This window comes from Schistocerca piceifrons, chromosome 5, assembly GCF_021461385.2.
Source record: "Schistocerca piceifrons isolate TAMUIC-IGC-003096 chromosome 5, iqSchPice1.1, whole genome shotgun sequence".
Taxonomy (NCBI): domain Eukaryota; kingdom Metazoa; phylum Arthropoda; class Insecta; order Orthoptera; family Acrididae; genus Schistocerca; species Schistocerca piceifrons.
Window position 1 is genome coordinate 140,924,502 of NC_060142.1, and position 8,702 is coordinate 140,933,203.

Here is an 8,702-nt window from a genome sequence, read left to right on the forward strand (position 1 = left end):
AACAGTAGTGACCGGCGTATTGTGACGAGCCAGTTTCTCGGCCACCATTGACCTGACGTTTTCAATTGGTGAGAGATCTGGAGAATGTGCTTGCCAGGGCAGCAGTCGAATATTTTTTGTATCCAGAAAGACCTGTACAGGACCGGCAACATGCGGTTGTGCGTTATTCTGCTGAAATGTAGGGTTTCGCAGGGATCGAATGAAGGGTAGAGCCATGGGTCGTAGCACATCTGAAATGTAACGTCCACTGTTCAAAGTGCCGTCAATGCGAACAAGAGGTGACCGACACGTGCAACCAGTGGCAACCTATACCATCACGCCAGGTGATACGCCAGTATGGCGATGACGAATACACGCTTCCAATGTGCGTTCACCGCGATGTCGCCAAACACGGATGCGACCATCAGGATGCTCTAAACAGAACCTGGATTCATCCGAAAAAATAACGTTTTGCCATTCGTGCACCCAGGTTCGTCGTTGAGTACACCATCGCAGGCGCTCCTGTCTGTGATGCAGCGTCAAGGGTAACCGCACCATGGTCTCCGAGCTGATAGTCCATGCTGCTGCAAACGTCGTCGTACTAATCGTGCAGATGGTTGTTGTCTTGCAAACGCCCCCATCTGTTGACTAAGGGATCGAGACGTGGCTACACGATCCGTTACAGCCATGCGGATAATATACCTGTCATCTCGACTGCTAGTGATACGAGGCCGTTTGCATCCAGCACGGCCTTCCTTATTACCCTCCTGAACCCACCGATTCCATATTCTGCTAACAGTCATTCGATCTCGACCAACGCGAGCAGCAATGTCGTGATACGATAAACCGCAATCGCGATAGGGTACAATACGACTTTATCAAAGTCGGAAACGTGATGGTACGCATTTCTCCTCCTTACGCCGACCGGAGTGGCTGAGTGGTTCTAGGCGCTACAGTCTGGCACCGCGCGACCGGTACGGTCGCAGGTTCGAATCCTGCCTCGGGCATGGATGTGTGTGATGTCCTTAGGTTAGTTAGGTTTAAGTAATTCTAAGTTCTAGGGGACTGATGACCTCAGAAGTTAAGTCCCACAGTGCGCAGAGCCATTTTTTTCTCCTCGTTACACGAGGCATCACAACAACGGGTTTCACCAGGCAGCGCCGGTCAACTGCAGTTTGTGTATGAGAAATCGGATGGAAACTTTCCAGATGTTAGCAGGTTGTAGGTGTCGCCACCGGTGCCAACCGTGTGTGAATGCTCTGAAAAGCTAATCGTTTGCATATCACAGCATCTTCTCCTTGTCGGTTAAATTATTCCCGGCGGGGTCAGGGATTTTCTCTGCCTCGTGATGACTGGGTGTTGTGTGATGTCCTTAGGTTACTTAGGTTTAATTAGTTCTAATTTCTAGGGGACTGATGACCATAGATGGTAAGTCCCATAGTGCTCAGAGCCATTTGAACCATTTGAATCGGTTAAATTTCGCGTCTGTAGCACGTCATCTTCGTGGTGTAGCAATTTTAATGGCCAGTAGTGTAATCCCGCGACCATGACAACAGCATACTTATCAGCACAGGGGGCAAAACCTTGCTGATGTAGCAAACCCTCTCCGTCTCTCGTCACCTTTACCATTTGTTTGAAGTTGCTGTAGTTGGTTCCACTAGTAACTCTGTCCGAACAGGCCTCGGAAGATCCAACGGTATCGGTGGCCCCCGCGTGATCTTCAGCCGATGGACATCACTGGACGTGGTTGTGGAGAGTCATGTGGTCAGAAGACCTTCCACGATCGTTGTCACTTTTCGTCACCGGAGCCACTACTTTTTAGTCAAGTAGCTTCTCAATTAGCTTCGCTAGGGCTTAGTGCAATCCGATTGCCAACAGCATTCGCCAGACCCGCAGTAATCAACAAAAGGACGGAGATTTTTGGGAATTATATTATGGACTAATGGAAGACTTACTGTGGAGAAGAAAAGAACTGAATGTGACACTTGTACGTTTATACTCTTTCTGAAGAATGGATTTCAGACCGAGCGAGGTGGCGCAGTGTTTCGACACTGGACTCGCATTCGGGAGGACGACGGTTCAATCCCGCGTCCGGCCATCCTGATTTAGGTTTTCCGTGATTTCCCTAAATCACTCCAGGCAAATGCCGGGATGGTTCCTCTGAAAGGGCACGGCCGACTTCCTTCCCCATCCTTCCCAAATCCGATGAGACCGATGACCACGCTGTCTGGTCTCCTTCCCCAAAACCAACCAACCAATGGATTTCAGGTACTGATTTGATAATGCAGCATTCTCGGTTCGTCAGATATCCAAATCATGAATTTTTTTGCTTTTCATTTTTTTGTTAGGATTTATCGATCATTGTGAGAGAAGTGGGTTTAAGAATTAGATTTTGGAATTTTGTTCAAGAGAAGATGATACACGCGAAGTTTAATTTTTGTAATTCCTTCATTATAGTTACGTGATTTCACGGAAAGCTTAAATAATATTGAAGTTCAATAAACGTTATTAAGTCGAATGATTAAACTCAGAGACATTTTCCTAATCCCAAGAGTCATTTAATTCAAATGGTTCAAATGGCTCTGAGCACTATGGGACTTAACTGCTGTGGTCATCAGTCCCCTAGAACTTAGAACTACTTAAACCTAACTAACCTAAGCACATCACACACACCCATGCCCGAGGCGGGATTCGAACCTGCGACCGTCGCGGTCATCCGGCTCCAGACTGTAGCGCCTAGAACCGCTCGGCCACTCCGGCCGGCAGTCATTTAATTTTAAGCTAGTTTAGACCAACAGAGCTTTACTTCGGTAATTTGAAGGGAACCGGTTTTAACCCTGCGACGAGGCCGTTGGCATTCCACTGATAACACTTCGTAATACGACTGTTCTGGTCCTGCATTTTGATTTTATCCCAGGATTTTCTTTCCAATACGTTTTTTATGAAACTGTTATGTGGAATTAGGGGTCCAGCTCCGGAACGAAGTTTCCAGTCTGAAGAGGAGTGTACGTTGATACGAAAATTCTTGGCAGATTAGAACTGTATACCTGACCGGGACTCGAATTCGGGCCCTTTGCGTTCCGCGGGCAAGTGCTCTGCCGATTCAGCTACCAAAGCACAGCTATACGTCCGCCAGCACTTCGTCTCCTACGTTCTAAACTTCACTGCAAAATTTGCAAGGCTAGCACTCCTGGAAGAAGGAAAACTACGGAAACATGGCTTAGCCATATGCTTAGCCATATCAGTGCAAACTTCGCTGCAGCGTAAAAATTTCATTTTGGGAATATCTCCCAGGCTGTGACTAAGCCATGTCTCCGGAATTCCTTTCTTCTTGCAAGTTTCGCAGGAGAGCTTCTGTGAAGTTAGGAAGAGAGCGGATGAGGTACTGGCGGAAATAAAGCTGTGTGGCCGGTTTGTGAGCCGTGCTATGGTAGCGCAGTCGATGGAGAACTTGTTGCCGAAACGTAATGGTCGAGAGTTCGAGTCTCGGACCGGGGCACAGTTTTAATTTACCAGGAAGTTTTAGGTGTCTAATTACTTTTTTCTTTTCTGTATCACATCAATCAATGCCCATTTCTCTTTAATTTCTTTTTATATTGGTCCAGTTTCTTTCAGCCCAGTAAGTAAGTGATTCTGGCTCTTCTCCATATCCACATCACGTTTTCTTATCTTGTTACATCATGATCCACCATACACAACTATAGCTTAATCTGCTCCAAATAAATGTTTTGATGAATTTCTTTCTACACTCTAAAACAAAACAAAAATGAAAGTACCATGCACCACGAAGGAATTATCTTAATGAGACGTATATCGGTAGACGTGATGTACGTGTACAGACAAACCATTTCAGAAAGGTAGGGTGATTTTTTCAAGAGAAAGAGCTTCAAAAATTGAGCAAGACAATAACGCGTTGTGCCACCTCTGGCCCTTGTGCAAGCTGTTATTCAAAACATGGCTCCAAGCACTCAGGGAGTTAACATCTGAGGTCATCAGTCCCCTAGACTTAGAACTACCTAAACCTAACTAACCTAAGGACATCACACATCCATGCCCGAGGCAGGATTCGAACCTGCGACCGTAGCAGCAGCGCGGTTCCGGACTGAAGCACCTAGAACTGCTCGGCCACAGCGGCCGGCTGGCTGTTATACGGCTTGGCATTGACTGATAAGTTGTTGGTTGGCAACGTGATGGTTATCGGGCCAAATTCTGCCTAAATGCCACGTTAGATCGCCAAAGTCCCGAAATTGTTGGAGGGTGCTACCCGTAATACTTCAAACATTCTGAATTTGGGAGACATCAGGCGAATTTCATGGCCTAGGCACGGTTTGGCAAGCACGAAGACGAGCGGTAGAAATTCTCGCCGTGAAGAGGGGGCTTTACCTTGCTGAAATATAAGTACAGTATGGCTTGCCATGAAAGACAACGAAACTGGTCGTAGAATATCGTCGACGTACCGCTGTGCTGTAAGGGTGACGCGGATGACATCCAAAGGGGTCCTGCTACGAATAGAAACGCCACCCCAGAGCATCACTCCTGGTTTTGGGCCACATCCGGGCTACATTCAGTTTGGGGATAGCACCACTGTCCAGGGCGTCTGCAGACACGTCGCTGCTCATCGGGAATCAGTTCCTTGTGGTACTCATCACTCAAGACTATACTCCTGCAGTGAATGATGTTGAAGCTTAAGACGTGTCTGGAGACGCCGCGGTCAGCGGTGGGATACCAAGCTGACTGTTACCTTGCATACGGTCCGACAACGCGGAGTGGCGGTCTGGAGTGCCATTTCTTTAAAAATAGGACACCTTTGGATTTAATCCGCTTACATACTACAGTACTGCAGCACTTCGACAACATTCTACGCCCATTTTGTTCCTCCTCCTGGCAAGCCATGCAGGACTTCCATTTAGGCAAGATAATGTTCACCCCACACACGACGAGAGCTTTTACTGTTTATCTTCGTGCATGCCAAACCCTACCTCGGCCAACAAGATCGACTGATCTCTGCCCATTTGCAAACATTTTGATCACTGTGGGCAGGGCCCTCCAAACATCTTGGAATTCTGACGATCTAACTCGCCAACCGAACAGAATTTGGCACCGATATCCCTCAGGAGAAAATCCAATGACTATCGGTCAGTATCAAGACGAATTATCTCCTGCGTAAGGGTCAGAGATAGACTAATTTTTCAGTTAGTAAAATAAAAAAGTGGTTCAAATGACTCTAAGCACTATGGGACTTAACATCTGAGGTCATCAGCCCCTAGAACGTAGAACTACTTAAACCTAACTAACCTAAGGACTTCACACACATCCATGCCCGAGGCAGGATTCGAGCTTGCGACCGCAGCAGCCGCGTGATTCCGGACTAAAGCGCCTAGAACCGCTCGATCACAGCGGCCGGCTTCGTGAAGCACTTTCTGTTGAATAACTCGTCTACACTCATGCTCATAAATTAAGGATAATTGAAGAATGTGATGCCACAGAACGTGGCTCTACACAAAACTGGCGCTAATAGCATAGGCACATAGGGAACAGACACGACAAAGATCTGTAACTCCACGGTATTCGTGATAAACTGAGAAAACCGTCCCGAAACATTTGTGCTATAGAACGCCACTGTTTCCTGCGCATGTACCCCGACATCAATATGGGATATGATCACCATGCACACGTACACAGGCCGCGCAACGGGTTGGCAAACTATGGAACATGTGGTCGAGCAGCTGCTGGGGTATAGCCTCCCATTCTTGCACCAGTGCCTGTCGGAGCTTCTGAAGTGTTGTGGGGGTTTGAAGATGTGCAGTGATACGTCGACAGAGAGCATCCCAGACGTGCTCGATGGGGTTTAAGTCTAGAAAACAGGCAGTTTCAGGGTACTCCTCCACGATAGCAGATCGGTGGGGCCGCGCGTTATCATCCATCAGGAGGCAGGTGGGACGCACTGCACCCCTGAAGAGGCGGACATACTGGTGCAAAATGACGTCCCGATACACCTGACCTGTTGCAGTTCCTCTGTCAAAGACATGCATGGGTGTACGTGCATCAATCATAATCCCACCCCATACCATCAAACCACGACTTCCATAAGGTCCCTTTCAAGGACATTAAGGGGTTGGTATCTGGTCCCTGGTTCACGCCAGATGAAAACCCGGCGAGAATCACTGATCAGAATATACCTGGACTCGTCTGTGAACATAACCTGGGATCACTGTTCCAATGACCATGTACTGTGTTCTTGACACCAGGCTCTACGAGCTCTCCTGTGACTAGGGGTCAGTGGAATGCACCTTGCATGTCTTCGGGCAAATAAACCATGTCTGTTCAGTCGTCTATAGACTGTGTGTCTAGAGACAAGTGTTCCAGTGGCTGCGGTAAGGTCCCTAGCAGTACGACCTGCAGTACTCCCTGGCCGTCTGCGGGCACTGATGGTCAGATATCGGTCTTCTTGTGGTATTGTACGTTGTGGACGTCCCGTACTGTAGCGCCTGGACACGATTCCTGTCTGCTGGAATCGTTGCGACTATCGTGAGATCACACTTTGTTGAACACGGAGGGCCCGTGCTACGACCTGCTGTGTTTGACCAGCCTCTAGTCGCCCTAGTATTCTACCCCTCATAACGTCATCAATATGTGTTCTCCTAGCCATTTTCAACACACAGTCACCATTAGCACGTCTCAAAACGTCTGCACACTTACTCGTTGCACCCTTCTCTGACATGCACCAACACACCTGTGCGTATGTGGACTGCTAACAGCGCCCCCGTGCGACGACCGCAGGTCAAATGCATCGCATGGTCATAGCCCGAGGTGATTTAAACCCGTAAACCCCCCACCAGAGCGTTGTTTCACCATGTATCAGCATTATCTTTAATTTATGAACTTGAGTGTAGTTCTGACATTGTAATCATTTGTTTGTTTGCACACGTACATCACATCTACATCTACCAATTTCCGTCCAGTTCGGAAAACTCCTTATATATATATAACTGGCCACTTGGTCGTCATGGTTGACCACCAGTTAAAGCTCCTAAAAATGTGTTCATAGTAGAAGAGACACTGTTCAGTGACTGTATGGTTGATACTACAGCAGTGTATTGATTAGTTTGATATTATAGAAAAGATGGTGTGGGGTGACTGTATGGTTGCTGCAGCAGTGTATGTGTTAGTCTGTTATTTGTGGCGTGATTATTTGCTGTCAGTGTTATTCTAGGTGTATGTAAATGTTTACAGTAAATCCACTGAAATAACTACACGCGTTAGAATGTCACTTCCGAGATTCAGGGAGATGTGCCGTCGCCGGATCGAATCCACCCGCTGGTTTGACGCTGAGGGACGGTGTGCCAGCTATCCTCGTTAGCGATGGGAAAAATACCGACCGGTTAGTACCAGTACCGCTTTTTAGTTCTGAATAACCGGTCATAAAAAATCTAAATATCGGTTAACCATAGCAACAGTGCTATAACTTTTCGTTTTCAATGAAACCAGTTTTGAATAAGGAATCATTTTTTCGTAAAATTTGTATTTCTTTGACATATTCCGTTAATGTAGAAAATGGGAAAAGCGATCACTGCTATTTTGAAATGAAATGTCGTGTGGGTAATGCCTCCTGTCTGCTAGAAACGTCGCCTTGCGCCTTGCGCCACTTCGGCGATTTGCGTGTCGAGGGGGATGATATGATGATGATGAAGACAACACAACACCCAGTGCCTGAGTGGATAAAATCTCCGACCCAGCCGGGAATCGGACCCGGGTCCCTTTGCATGAGCCGGCCGTTGTGGTCGAGCGGTTCTTGGCGCTTCAGTTCGGAACCGCGCGACTGCTACGGTCGCAGGTTCTATTCCTGCCTCGGGCATGGATGTGTGTGATGTCCTTAGGTTAGTTAGGTGTACTTAGTTCTAAGTCTAGGGGACTGATGACCTCAGATGTTAAGTCCCATAGTGCTCAGAGCCATTTGAACCATTTCGAACCTTTGCATGGAATTCCGTCGCGCTGACCACTCAGCTATCGAGGCGGTCAGTGCTATTTTTGTAACACTGCCGGCAGAAACGAACGACAAACACTCGCCACAAGAATTGGTACAGCATTGCTGAGACCATAACGTTCCCGTTGCCATGTGTTGTGACTTAAGGCACTACTGTACGTTTAGGTGCGGGATATGGCCCCATCTGGTCTATACGGTGGTTTCTCGCTGTCGTCGCCGGACATCCATTACACTGCATAATGGCACCAACGCTAGTCTGGAAATATTTTTACCAAGAGATGTAACAGTGAAGTATAACGCTTCATTTGCTTTAAAAGATGAACGATTTGCCTGTCATTTCTGTGAAATGATGAAAGAGAATGGAACTTACGATAACAATAATAATTTCAAAAGTTGACAACTTTCATTCATAGAATACAATCAAAAACAGAAAGTATGTGATATGCTGCCTGTGTCTACATAATATGCCTTTATCTGCTTGTAGCCCTTGAAATCGGACAAATTAACACGGAAAACAGGATTCTTCAACCTCTGTTTTCTCCTGATAGTACAGACCATTCGTAATGCCCAAATAGTGGTATTATTTTGGATTACAACTTGATTTTTGGGCAAAGTTTCATAAAGCTAGAATCAACAGGAGACCATTGGTGATGTTTTAGTAGTATTCAACCACTTATCACTTATAGAGAAGAGCATCGAACGGTGGGCGAACTGTTTGCTTTTCTTTGCGTGTTTAATT